The sequence below is a fragment of the Mytilus californianus genome, unplaced genomic scaffold (assembly GCF_021869535.1).
Source record: "Mytilus californianus isolate M0D057914Y unplaced genomic scaffold, xbMytCali1.0.p SCAF_15, whole genome shotgun sequence".
Classification (NCBI taxonomy): Eukaryota; Metazoa; Mollusca; class Bivalvia; order Mytilida; family Mytilidae; genus Mytilus; species Mytilus californianus.
The window spans coordinates 10107028-10122233 of NW_026262637.1; positions in this window are offsets into that span (position 1 = coordinate 10107028).

The following is a 15206-nucleotide window of genomic DNA, read 5'->3' on the forward strand; positions in this document are numbered from 1 at the left end:
AAATTCCACAATAATATACGATAATTCAGTATGTTTTTACTCCTGAGTATTTATATTGTGAACCAAACCACGTTAAAATATATTGCATTGATATACGTTGATATGCCATTTTTTTTTCTTTTAGTCTAAAAGAAGGTAAAAGCTCATAAGGAAACTAGTGGTACAATTTGGTACGTCAGTGGCCCTCTAATCATTACACGCACAACCGATGAAACGAATGCTAAACCTTGTAAATGCAATATGATCGACACACGTATCATGTACGCTCGAGTTACGAAACATTTACTATGAATGATAAGCACATACCAAACGAAATATATCAACTGTTACAATTATATTTAATGGTTTGTATGTAATTACGGGGTTAAACAAGGGAATGATTTGTCACTAACATTATTTTTCATTTTTATTAACGACCTTGTGCGGGAAGTGATAGGTTTCGAACTTGATGTAAATATTGGTGCCTCTACACTCTCGTGTCTTTTTGTGTGGACGACATCGACAAAATCTAACATGCAATGTATACTAAATACAGTTCATGAGTGGTGCAAGCCATGTCGTGTCTTATGATAAATACAAAGATGAAGAAAAAGTATTGCATTCTTCCGTCTCATACTGAACGAAGTGAATTCCAGTTTCAAAATGAGTGGCAATCTACTTCAAATTACTGACACATATAAACACTTTGGCGTAATTTTTCATGATCTTTATGATTTTAAAAAGCCTATGCAAGTAGACTATTGACAAAGCTGAAGGTTAATGGCTATATACCGTGACCTATCAACACTTTTGGTCCTACATTCTGTCGTTTAGAATAGTCAGGCATTGCAAAAGGCCATGCTTTTCCAGGACTGTTTATGACATTATTAATCTTAAACCATTGGATGTTAACTGATCGAAATAAGCCCTGAAAGACGTGATTCGTTTATACGTTGGAATTATCAGGAGCCTGTAATTAAATGGTTCTCGTTGTTTTCAGTCTGTAAAATATGTTTTTCGTTTATTGTTTTTGCATATATCAGATCGTTGTTTTTTTTCTATTGATTATTTTTTTTACAATTTGTCATGTTGAGGCTTTTTAAGGAAGCTACATAACATACGGGAGTTAGCTCTTTAAAAATCAACTGAACGTTTTAATCGTATACTATCAGAAAAGAGTAATCAAGCTTCTCAGTGATCAAAATTAGTGTTTTCCAAACTGCTATATACTCAATGAAATTGTTCCTTTAAATTGTGTGGTTCAAATTTCTTGAAATTTCATATTTATGTTTTGTCAACAGGTCAAAGTAAATACTTTTTCAAAATTTTATGGAAATTAAACGAGCCAAATCTATTTCAGTCATCCTAGTTCATATTTTCCACGCAACATTATTTTCGTGGCTGTCCCAAGTCAGGAGCATATTTTTGTTGGCTGTCATGTTGCCTGTCTTATGTTTGTTTTTGATATTATGCAGGTCGTTGGTGTTCTTTTTTTTTTAAATTATGTTCGTCATGATACTAGGTTTTTTTTATATCTCACTAAACTAGCTGTATTGGTTTTGCTCATGCTGTTTACATCCTAGTACTTTGGTTCATAATGGATAGGTGTCTCATTGGCAATCTATAACATCTCCTAATTTTATAATTTTCATCTACGTGCTCGACTATTTAAAGCAAAATTGTCTTTGAAATAATAAATGTAAAAAAGAGAAGATTCGATATGATTGCCAATGACACAACTCTCCACCAGACCAAATGACATAGAAGTGATCAACTATAGGTCACCGTACGATCTTCGACAATGTGCAATATCCATACCAAATAGTAAGCTATGAAAGGCCCCGAAATGACACATGTGATTTTTATATGAACCGACATAAAGCCCGACCAATTTTATTTTAGAAGTACCATATGACTTTGACTATTGAGCTAGTCAGTATTTCTTTTAAGTTCCGATGTCTACTATACGCCACCATTGGTGGTTTTGGAAATAGCTCCCTACATTTCGCATTGCGAAGTAGTTTTTTATAATGTTTTCGCAAAGCTTTATTTATATTTCCTAACGAACACCAATAACAAAAAAAGGAACTATAAATGTAATTATTTATAAATATTTCGGATAACAGATATCCTTCATCAGTAAATATGATTGTGATGTTGAATGAATCATATATCAGTCTACTTAAATTAAACTATAACAATCTTGAAATTTATACAATAAAAAAGTCAAACCGAACATCAGGTAAGACGCTTGCACAATTCTAAATATGTGTTAAACACGACATAGGTTATATGACTAATTACAGCAGAGAGTTCAAATATATGCTTTAAATAAAAATAATAATGTGCGATATGAACTAGCACAATTCTAAAGCTTTAACGGTGACGACAGTTATGATGTTACAAGAACGATTGCGTCAACAAGAATTCCAAATAAACAGCACTGAACGATCTAAATTTGTAAATATTTCAAATTTGACAACGGTAGAGTAGTTACAACAGAGTCTGCGTATTTAAAGGGAAATCACACTATTTATACTACTAATAATAATTCATTGAAATTTTGCATGTTACAGTAGACAGATCATACTTATTAAGATATTTTAGGCGAAAAAAAAATTGGGGTCACCGATGTTGTTTTCGAGATATGACGTCATCAAAACTTAAAGAATCGCGTTATAACGAAATATAGAAATACCGCTCTAAAATGTTAAAAAAAGAAAAACTTATTGAAAAACCATGTTTAACTGGAATAACAAAAACAGTCAAATGTAACTTGTACCTTATGAACATTTATTTGTCTCGGTTTCCTTATTTTTGAAGGCATTTGAACATTTCCCGCCATTTTTAATTGCTATTTATAATAGATTTTTCTTGAAATAAAAAAAATCTACTAATGTTTTTCCCTTCAAACTTCTGCAAAAATTGCAGCTTCGGGGAAGATTTTAAAAGCATAAATAAAAAAGGGGGGTCACCGATGTTTTAAATCCGCTAAAACGGAAATAATCTTTATTATTGAATTTTGGCGGGAACTATAACCTTTTAACGTTATAGAACGACGTTGCTGGCATAACAGCATTTCTTGCAACGCTTGGGTTGAAATAAACCTTTTCACTACAAAATATAATATCATTTTTGAACATTTTTTAAGGTATTTTGATTATTCATTGATATCTTTATCAATCTATCGAATCGTTAAACATAGATACAATAACAGTTTGTTATAAAGTAACTGTCAAAGTTGAAGTCATCTCATTTTTTTAATTGCATTTGTTGTATGGGGAAAACGAATGTTTGCCTCATGCCGTATTATAGAAATAATGTTCGGCTTCCAGATAAAGAATCTTCTACCTCGGAAGACTGAGGGTATCCGGGCTGAAAAGTAACACGTTCCGTTTAGACTGCAGGCAGAATAATTTCGTTACCATAATTTCACCAGCTTGTCCATTCGCACCGGGAAGATAAAACCTGAAATGCCGTGTTAAAAATGCCACAAACTCAGCACGTTAAAAGAAACCTATTTTCGGTAGGAATTTAAAATTGGTTCCGTAATTACACAAAGCTTCATAATTTATTCGAACTGTGGAAACCAATTTTTTTTCTGAGTTCTATCATCCCGCACCCATTTTTCATACATCGTTTCGTGTTCATTGTATATAATATGTTCAATGTTCATCGCCTGTGTATTAAAACTTTATGTATTACGTATATTCTATTACCGTTCGATTAATCGCTCAACGTTGGTATGTTATGAGAAATACAATGCATCTGATAATTTAGAGTTAATTGACAATAAAATACACATCGCCATATTGATATCAGGAACATATAATGTTCCCAGTTGATATGTATTAAAAAAATCTTTTAATTTATAACAAACGGATCTAGTTTTTTTTTCTTGTTCTGCTACATCTATCCGTGTTTCTGTGGACATGTCGATATATTTTATCTAACTCTAGTTTTTTGTCGAGCCTTCGACTTTAGTCGAAAAAGCGAGACATAGCGATCCTACATTCCGTCGTCGGCGTCGTCGTCGTCGTCGTCGGCGTCGTCGTCGTCGTCGGCGTCGGCGGCGGCGGCGGCGGCGGCGTCCACAAATATTCACTCTGTGAAGTTTTAATAACTTTCTTAAACTATCCTGGATTTCTACCAAACTTGGACAGAAGCTTGTTTATGATCATAAGATAGTATCCAGAAGTAAATTTTGTAAAAATAAAATTCCTGTTTTTCCATATTTGACTTATAAATGGACTTAGTTTTTCTGCCAGGAAACAATAAATTTAATCTGTGGTTAGAGTTTTTAAATGTTTAATAACTTTCTTAAACTATCCTGGATTTGTACCAATCTTGGTCAATAGCTTGTTTATGATCATAAGATAGTATCCAGAAGTAAATTTTGTAATAAAAAAATCCATTTTTTTCCGTATTTTACTTATAAATTGACTTAGTTTTTCTGCCAGCAAACAATACATTCACTCTGTGGTTAAAGTTTTTAAGATTTCAATAACTTTCTTAAACTATCCTGGATATGTACCAAACTTGGACAGAAGCTTGTTTATGATCAAAAGCTTGTATCTCGAAGGAAATTTTGTCCAAATTTTGTACCTGTTTATCCGTATTTTACTTATAAATGGACTTAGTTTTTCTTCTAGTTAACATTACATACAGTATGCAGTTAAAGTTTTTCAAACATTTATTAGATCCATAAACTATCCTAGATTTATACCAAACTTGGACAGAAGCTTCTTGCAATCAAAAGATAGTATCGAGAGGAATATTTTTATTGATTTTTTCCTCATTTTTGTTGAGCCTGCGATTAACAGCAAAAGTAGGCGAGACACTGTGTTCCGTGGAACCCTTACGAAATTTTTTATCAGATGACAAATGAGAGTGTGGATAACCTTTGATGTAGAATAAGAGTTCGAGTTCCAACTAAATTTAGAGTTAAAGTTCCAGTTTTATTTTTAGTTCGAATGTTAATTCGAGTAAGAGTTCTAGTTAAAGCTCGAGTTCCACTTAGAAACTTCCGAGTTATACTGTAAGATAGAATAAATTCTGGTAAGAGTTAAAATTTTGAGATTTGAGATCCGGTGAAATTAAAAGAAAGATTGCAGTTTCTATTTTCTGTTGGTGCACCTCTCTTTCTTGAATTGTATATTCTTTTATCACATTTATGTTTCAGTATGGCATAGCCTATATACCTTTTTTTGCCAAAACTGATTAATGATAGGTAATTTGAAAATAACTGATTGATTGTGTGTGCCACTTTCAGCACTCTGCTATATCATGTTGGCCCTTTTTTTTTAAAGAACCAAGGTATCAAGAGTAAATCAGCTACCTTTGTATTAAACAAATGGTTGTCCTTTACAGTCATGATCGGAATCTGACTATCTAGCTATATCACTGTTTTTTAACATGCAAGTGATCACATTGAGTGATCTGAACACGAACCTACATCTGAACTACTAGTTTTTGTTTTGTTTTTGTTTTCGTTTTTTTCTTGATTTTTGCAAAACTTTCAGTGGCAAATATTACATGAATATCAGCACAAAATTTTTTTCTATATGAGATGAATACTCTTTCACAAGACGGACCTTAATGTGATGGTTACAGATTAGGACTCTGAAAGACATGTTACTCTACATAAATACATGTGTGTGTGTTAAATATTTCTCTTGTTGGAGTCTTGTAAAGCCAAATATACAGTGTGGATTTTTTGTTGTTGTTGTAGGCAGTACGGTCATCAATAGTACAAAAATAACTAGGCATAGTGTTTGATATTCCCAGATTGCTCTGACGTCTAGCGGCCTTATTTTTTTTAACTTGCTGGTCGTACAGTTCGCTATAATTGACAGTTTGAAGAAATACTACAAAATATGATTTTTTTTTGTGCCCAAATTATGCAAGCCTGTACAAAGCATTAAAGGAAGATTGAGTATAATGTACTATATAATACGGTGCAAAATTTTCTTTGATTTCGACAGACAGCAACCGATGTAAAATTTTGTATGCTTCTTTTACAGTGATGTTTAACTGGCGTTATTCTTATATAACGTTTGATATTTCAACAAATATGATTACTCTACGAATCACTCGTGTTCATGTGTTTGTGCCCCCATATCCCCTTCCCCCCCAAAAAAAAGAAACAGAGAGAGAGACGTTTGACACCAAAGGAACATCGAAACTCATTGTTCTTATTTACATCCCTCTGTTGGACAGAAAACTACAAATTCCGGAAGCTGTACGCTTACATGCTGTTACTCTTGGTATATTGTTATTTTTTCCAGTTTATTCCCACATACCGCATCGCGACGATACGCTGCCAACAGTTGGGTTACACTAATGACAGGACAATTGCCCGTATTGACCGGATGAGATATAAATAGTCAGAACTTTTTTGTTATTTGATAGATTATTTTAATATTTGAAGACCTTAGAAATATTAGACTATATTTTATGAATATTTAACAAAAAAAAGTTGACCGGACGGATTTCACACTCACTGATGTACGCTTAACAATATTGAACTGATCGACAAAAAGTGTTACTAGTAATATCTCTTTTGTTTTACAATATTTTTTCATACAACTAAGAAATCTGCGAGATTAATAGCTATCTTATATGAAAATTTAAACTTCATAGTAAAACAAAATGTTTTTCTAAAAAAAAAGTTGACCGGACGGATTTCATATTCGCCGATGTACGCTTTGATTATACTAAAATGATCGACAAAAAGTGTTATAAATATCTCTTTTGTTTTAAAATATTTTTTTTCTTCGTGAAACTAAGAAATCTGCGAGATCAATAAATATTTTAATATAAGAAAATATAAACTTTACAGTAAATAAAAAAAGTTTTTTCTACAAAAAAAGTTGAGCTGACGGATTTCGCTACAAATAATAAAGACCAGATCAACAAAATATGTTGATATTTCTCATATCTAACAATATTTTTCGGTGAAATTAATAAACCTTTAAGAAAAATAATTGTATAAATGGTATTGTATGTAAATACTAACTCAATAATAATAATAATAATAATATCTTTATTTAACTTAAGAGAGTAACTCATTTGAATTTTAAAAACCCAATCGTAAGGTAATTCAAGACCATATCAAGACCACTTTCGGCTATTTTTTTGCCATACATTTTGTCCGTTTCGAGTAGCATTTTCATTTTTTGCACTTAAATCAAAACGTCATTTGCTTTCTCTTGCTTTAGTGAACGTCCCTTTGAGCGGGCCGCCATTTTAGAAATTAGCAACCTTTACGACGGACTCGAAACGGCGACGTCATAATACGGTCACGACACTATAGCGGCGCCGAGAGCGATGCGTACAAACAATAGTGTGATTTCCCTTTAAACATCGCAAACAAACGGCCGTTAAAATATGATAATAAATTTTGACTAAGGTTAACTAGTTGAACATGGCTTGGCACTTTTACATCCCTCAAAAAATTAAGCAATTTAAATTGGTATATTCAACAGATTTTAGAGATGAGTAAAGTAAAGAAATAGAAACAGAGACTGTAATAATAAGTAATATAACCCAAATGTGAAGCACTGCATGGAGTCGAACTACATCTTTTCATTTATCCCATTTGGTGCCAAAGTTGTTAAATTTCTTATCCAAAATCTTTCCCGAGTGAGTCTATCCTCCCTAGACCAAGCAGAGTTGTGGTCAATGATTGTAATGGTCAGTCGATTGAGATCTGCCTTAGTGTGGCCAGGGGATCTCAAATGTCGACTGAGAGGGAGGTCTGGCTTGCATTGGTAGTCGCTACGATGACCGTTCATTCGTTTGTGAAACGGCTGTTCTGACTCGCCAACATACTGTTTACCACATTTACACTGTAGGAGATACACAACATTTGTAGTCTTGCAATTAACATTGCAAAATATGGTGTATTCTGTACCAGTGGAGTGACTGTTAAAAGTCTGGGTAACCAGTATTTGTTTGCAAGTCAGACATCGTTTGTTCCCGCAACCCTTGCAAGAGCCCACAGACGAAGAGCCTGACTTTTTTATTGTATAAATTTCAAGATTGTTACAGTTTAATTTAAGTAGACTGATATATGATTCATTCAACATCACAATCATATTTACTGATGAAGGATATCTGTTATCCGAAATATTTATAAATAATTACATTTATAGTTCCTTTTTTTTGTTATTGGTGTTGTTGTGTACACTTTTTAGGCGTTTATATAATTTATTTATTGTGTACATGTATCGTTACTCGTAACGATCCAGCGCCCTCGTGGGAAAAATCGTTGACTATTATTCAGACGTTTTATATATATATATATATATATATATATATATATATATATATATATATATATATATATACGTACCCCAATCAAAAGAATGCTACGTCGAAAAACTGAAGCATTGTCGCATTACACCACTTAGATAATTTTCAGAGACATGGTTAATTTCACATGCTTGTCAGTTTTCAATTTTCTGTACAGTGTTTTTCTGACATTTGCAGTTGTAGAATTATAAATTAAAAAAAAAGTAATCATTATAGCAGGCAATGGACGTATGGTAAGATAAGAAACGAAAAAAAATGAAAATAACACTTTATTAAATGTATGCATCCGAAGCGCTTTTCTGGATTTACTTTCATCAGGAAACCGAATATTTGAAAGCACAGACACGTGACATTTTGAAAACAGCAAAGATATGACTTACGATTGTAAAGAACCGTGACCCTATTAGATAGCATAAGACTTGTCACAGATATATATATATATATATATATATACGTCACAGCCATGTACGTTGGATATATTCCACTGGTCTGTTTATTTTATATATCTGGTAAGTTTTTTGTAGTGATTAGAAACTTTCACTTTGTAATGAATATTTCAAAATACAATGTTACGGAAAAACCTTTAATAGTCATTAAAACAAATCGTACCAGAAAACAGCTTAACCACTCTCCATTGATGTCGTCTGGGTTACTGGTGCAACATTTGAACAAAGTGTAAAAGTCAGCTGTGAGAAAGGTTTGGCTCATTAGATCGATACTTAGCACAAACAACTAACAAAAAGAGTACCCACAGTTACCGAAAGCTAGTTGAAGGTCAAAGTTAATCTTATAAATGGACCATGGTTTTCTAGACATAATATCAATCCCGAAACCTCAGACATGAGTTAGTGTAATGATGTTATAAGCCGTCTGAGGCAATCACGACAATATAATCACACCATACGTCTATTTCATAGAAGCCGTGCTTCTTAATGGCTGACAACAATCGATAGCTTTTCAAAGTTATATTTTTTTTCCAATAAAATGAAACATTCATGACTGCATGTGCTTCCCAATATAGCCCCTCCCCCCCCAAAAAAAATATATATCTATACTATTAAATGAGAAGACCTCATTTTGTGTGTCGCTTCTCTTCCTTCCACAATGAATTAATCATCATGCCTCTGTGTCCTATAGGTACCATGCATAGTCGCATTTGTCATCCTCGCTTATGATTATTCCGTTTGGAATATTTTGGGAGGAAAACGAAAATAAAGGCGTCCGGATATTGTTTCCGTCATCGGACGGACTTTTAAGTCAAAGACATGACTTCCGTTTAGGGGGTCTCTTCCTATATGAAGGTATATACATACATGTATGTGCCGCTGGAATGGGTTCCTTTTTTGATACGTCAAATATATCAATGGGGTGCAATTTTACAGAGGAAATATATCAATAGGTAGTAATTGACCAATTGTGATATATCAATGGGTCATAATTTTTCAGTTTGTTGTGCAACGATCTTCACTGAATTTCCCAAACTGTTTGTCATTAAAATTGCATGTAGGTACTATTTGAGCTGATAAATATATGAATGGGTTATAATTTTGAGGTAAAATATACGTAAAGGTAGGGATTTCACAATTATTCAATATATGAATTGGGGGTGTTTTTTAAATCCCAGCTGCACAACTGTACCCAAAATCCCATATTGAGACTCCCCCCAATCCCCCCTCCCCCGTGCCAAGTACCTAGGACTTTTAATACCATTCCTGAAATTCTCCAGTCATAAAATCGTTTACAAAAATTCATCCTTCAACAGTTTACATATACTTTCAACCACGCTCTAAACAAGGATTCTCACTATACAAATCCTTGCTCTAAATGCCCGCGATTTCGCGGGTGTGTTCTAGTATAATTATATATAAATGAGTATTCAATTCTTGATTGAAATGGCAATATACAAGTATCGACAGGTAGTAGGACTATACGTGCTATTGGTATTATCTGAATACCTAAACATGTACAGTTACATGTATGTATTGAACTATTGACGCCATTCTGTCATTGTTATACTACATCAGTCATTTACTCCTGTAATTACTAGTACTGTCATTGTTGATCTGTTTACCCACTATCAATTTAAAAAACAAAATTAACTGACATGTAAACAATCGACCTATATTTCAATAAGATTTAGCTGAATTTAGAATGCTTTGGATATACATGACGGCTACAATATGTGGCTTTTAGTGTGGCACACAGATTTTATATATTAACATACAAACAGATTTATATTAGTCTATTTCAATATTATACTTATAATCTCTCACTAAATATGTCTTATCTTATCTTGGTAGCAAATGCTCAGTCACCATTCGGTTCTGGTATAACTGTGGGCACATTAGACTCCACTGATTTAGATGAAGCATCGGGTCTGGCCGCTAGTAGAGTACACCCGAATGTCCTCTATTCACATAACGATGGTGGAGATTTATCGCGGATATTCGCCATAGATTCTACAGATGCCTCTGTTATAGCGGAGTTTGGTATCTCTGGTGCAGATCATTATGACTGGGAAGACATAGCAATGGGACCATGTCCAGATAAATCATCATGTATTTACATAGCAGACGCAGGATTGAATCATCACAGGCCAGTGAATATGATTTATAGAGTACGAGAACCTGGTGCAGTCAGAGATCAGACGTTAACTATCATCGACAAGCTACCATTTATGTATGTCTTTCGTGTGATTGAATGCTAAATATTCTCTTTGTTGGATAGCTGTCTCATTTGCAATCCTATAAAATCTCCTTATTTTTATTAAAAAAATCTTATATAATCGATGTTAATTGAACTGTATGCCATGTTTACATTGAACTGGTACATAAGCAAATATGTTCCAGTTAATAAATGAAATTTTGAATGTCAAACAAAACATGAATAAGATATAATAAGACATGATAGTAATTTCAAAACAAAAGAAAGAAAACAATGACAGAAAGCTTATCACCGAAAGTTCAACACTTTTTGTCAAATATTCAAACACATCATAGATAACCAATCCTTTTTTGGTCTACCTACTTATTTATATCTTCTTTTGTTTTACAAGAATATCGAATAGTGTCATGAAAGTTTGTACTTTTATTTACACCATTTTACGTTTTATACGATTTTGTATGATGCACATTCCCGTTAGATAAGTGTCATTCCACATAAGGAAAGGAAGAGAAACTAAGCAAACACATTTATCACTCTAATACAGTCATGATAGAGCTTTTGCCTGTGTATTCATTGTCGATGTCCAAAGTTTTATGATGATGAAAATAACATGCATTTTTTTATTTACCATCATCAGGAATATTCAAGTTTAAATATTTGAATGCCAGAGCTGTACAAATACGTAGTACTGTTAGGAGCTATGTGACCAAGAATAGCCAAAATCATCTAAAGTCCATTTCGCTTCCGGGAGTTGGAACCTTAGCTTCTGAACAATTTCATTTTTAATCATTTTATATATATTTCAAAATACTTGTTTTAACTCATGTCAGTTCCGAAGCACATTCTACTGAGCTGATGATACCCTCGAAAAAAACAATCTACCGACAGCATTGAAAATGATGGGTTCCATTACAAAATAATTTAACTTTTGTGTCCTTTACAAGCAACTTGTAGTGTATTGCTCATTAAGACAATACTCAATTTCATTTCTTGTATATTGGTTGTAATTTTCTATTTTTATTTTATCACAATTATCTTTAGGGAACAACGAATAAGTTACCATTTTGTAGACATTTGCTCATTAATTAACTTTAAACGTTGTTTTTATAGAGTGTACTTTTATCACAGTCATTAATAATATTTCCCATTTTGGCGAGGACAATTTAGTTATGATATACATTGAACATGTATTGTATTGTATTGTATTGATACTTTTTTGCAGATGGACAGAGGTTGACGGTCAAACTTTACTAGTAGATAACCATGGAGATATGTACATGGTTTCGAATGTTAATGGCGGCAAAGGCTTAATGGTTCATATTCCGTCCGCGGCATGGGGATCAACGACACCTTTCAATGCAACATCATCTGTGCATTTAAACATCACTACACATCACCACGACCCAGGGGCTGGTGACATATCTCCAGACGGGACGGAGCTAATCATCAAAGCAAGAAATCATGTATATTATTGGAAAGTTCAAAACAATGACTATCTATCTGCAGTGGAAACTGCTCCTATTGAAATACCACACCACAGTGAACGATTAGGTGAAGCAGTATGCTGGGACGTCAATGGTACAAACTATTATACACTAAGTGAAGGCAGACATGCACCATTATATAAATTTGTAAGACTACCATCTGGTCCTGCTGTGGGATAATAAAACAGATTGACTGATATAATTGGTTTGAAAATTGTCTTTAAAACATTTACTTTCTGATGGCGTCATTAGCAGAAAATCTTTCAAACCATCCCACATAAAGTTTTTAGACTGTCACAGCTTTTTTGCAGCTTTCAAAGTTAGATTCGCCTTTTTGTCACTGTGGATTTTTTAGTTGAAAATAACACTTAAAAATTTGGTGTGTCCGTAGTGCTTTTCTGGATTTAACTTCAACAGGAACGCTCAAACCTAAACATGTGAAAGCGAGGGATGTATAGATACGTAAAAACGTTACATAGGAGCTTTATGACCAAAACGCATCTAAACAGAACAGTTCACTTTTTATATAAGGACAACTTTGCCCGAGAAGTTTATAGACATGAAAAAAATTGTGCGATAAAATAAATTTTTGATCAGTTTTATTTTAATTTAGCTTTAAAATGTTTTTTTTAGGAATATAATGATTATTTAGGGTATGTTTTATGTACCACTTTCTGTGTAACAAATCGGGTTTTCTTATCCGTATCCCTAATTGGACCAGTAATTATTGTAAAGAATTTCAGTTTATATAAGAATCTTTGAAAGGTGGCGTAAAATTCAGTTTAATTGCTCCAGGATTATGCCAGTTTTTATTGTATATTAATATTCGAATATTTGCTGGGCTATTGATAAATGTTCAAAAATATTTAGAGCAAAATACCAATTTTAAGACCGGAAAAATTTGAAAATCAAATGGCGAAGATCTAATTAGAAGAAAAATCCACATTCAAGCCTAAGATCTACCATTTTTCAAAACCGAATAATACATTAGATTATCATATGTCATTCGAATGTCCTACAAGATGATTATAATAAAAAGAGACAATTAAGTAAATGAGACGGCAACCCAATGACGAAAAACAGAGGACAACATACAGTGTTCAACAATTATGCATCGTCCAGAAATCCAGCTCTTGTATTGGTAAACGTGTTTAGTAAATGATTATCCTTAATACACCCGTCACACTAGGCCACGATCGCACTACAATCCCTGAAAAAAAATGCAAATTTTGACGATCGTAGTGCGGTCGTGTAGATCGCAGTATGGTTGTGGTACGGTTGTGGTGAGGTCTTCATGATCGTGATGAGCGTGGACCAACTTTGAACATGTTCAAAACAATCGTGGTGCGGTCGTGGCGAAATCAGGTCGTAGTAGAAGCGTAGTGAGAGCGCAGTAAGGTCGTGGTTAGATCGCAAAGGTCGCTGTACCGTCGTAGCGAGAGCGTATATTCTAGAGTCTACGCTACGATCTCACAGCGACGTTACTACACATGTACGACCCCACTACGACCATCACGTTCGCACCGCGACCCAACAACGCTTCTGCTACGACTATACCACGTTTATACCTAGCTGTTCAAGACCATAGTACGATTCTAGCACGCTCATGCCGTCCTCATCACGCTCTTCTTACGACCTGTTTTCGTTCATACTACGACCATTTCGAGTTCTAGTCATGCTCATTGTAATTGTCACATAAAATATATAAATGTAAGCTCTCCAGGTTTTGTTTGAAACATCAATTTCAACTGAACCATGGAAACACAAGACCATGTACATGTAGTAATGCTTCCACAATCATTAACACAGATACAAAATTTTAACAACCAGACCTTGATAATGTTATTGAGAGAGCAAAGAAGAAGATAAAGAAGAAATTTCAGATGGCGTAGGTCCTGTTGGGTTCGTCCTTGGTTATCAACCGAAAAGAGACTCCAGTTTGTATGATCGTGGTAAGAGCGTGCTATAATCGCAATAGAAGCGTGGTAAGATCGTGTTGCAATCGGATAAATCGTGGTATGGTCGTAGTGAGAACGTGATGAGCGTAGTAAGATCGTGATACTCGTAGTGAGGTCGCAGAATAAGCGTTTTGAGAACGTGGTATAATCGAATCGGGATCGTTGTAGAAGCATAATGAGGACGTAGTAGCATCGTGAAAACAACACAAATTTACATTTTCATGCCACTCATATCGCGACCTCACCACGATCTGAATTTATTTGAGATCGCGGTGAGCGTGGTGCGATCGTGGTCTAGTGTGACGGGGGCATTAACCATGCATGGAATTTGTTCTACCCACAATTATTGGTATGTACTTTTATTTATGATTATTTTTGTCATCATTTCCGTGTTGCAATGTACATTAGTGATGTATTGTACAGTACATAAAACAAAAATGTTATATATATTATGCTAATCCCGCTTAAAAGGATGGTCTATTCTGGTTTACCCCCTATTCACCCGTCCTTTCGTCCTTCTGTGTGTCAATTTTCAGATCCGTCACCAATTTATCTACTTTGTACCGCATACCTGTAAGTTCGTCACTTTATTGATGACAATACAAGAAATGTTTGTTGTATTTTTCTTAGCAACTACACATTAGATAGTCTTTGTTACAATGCTTTATATTTGTATGCTATGCAGTGTGACTCTTTTTCTAAATCTTTCAATGATCTACCGTAAAGAGAGTTATTTTCGCGGGGTGTTTATTTTCGCTTATTTTAGCGGACAAATGAAAATCGCGAAAATTTATTCATACGTTTG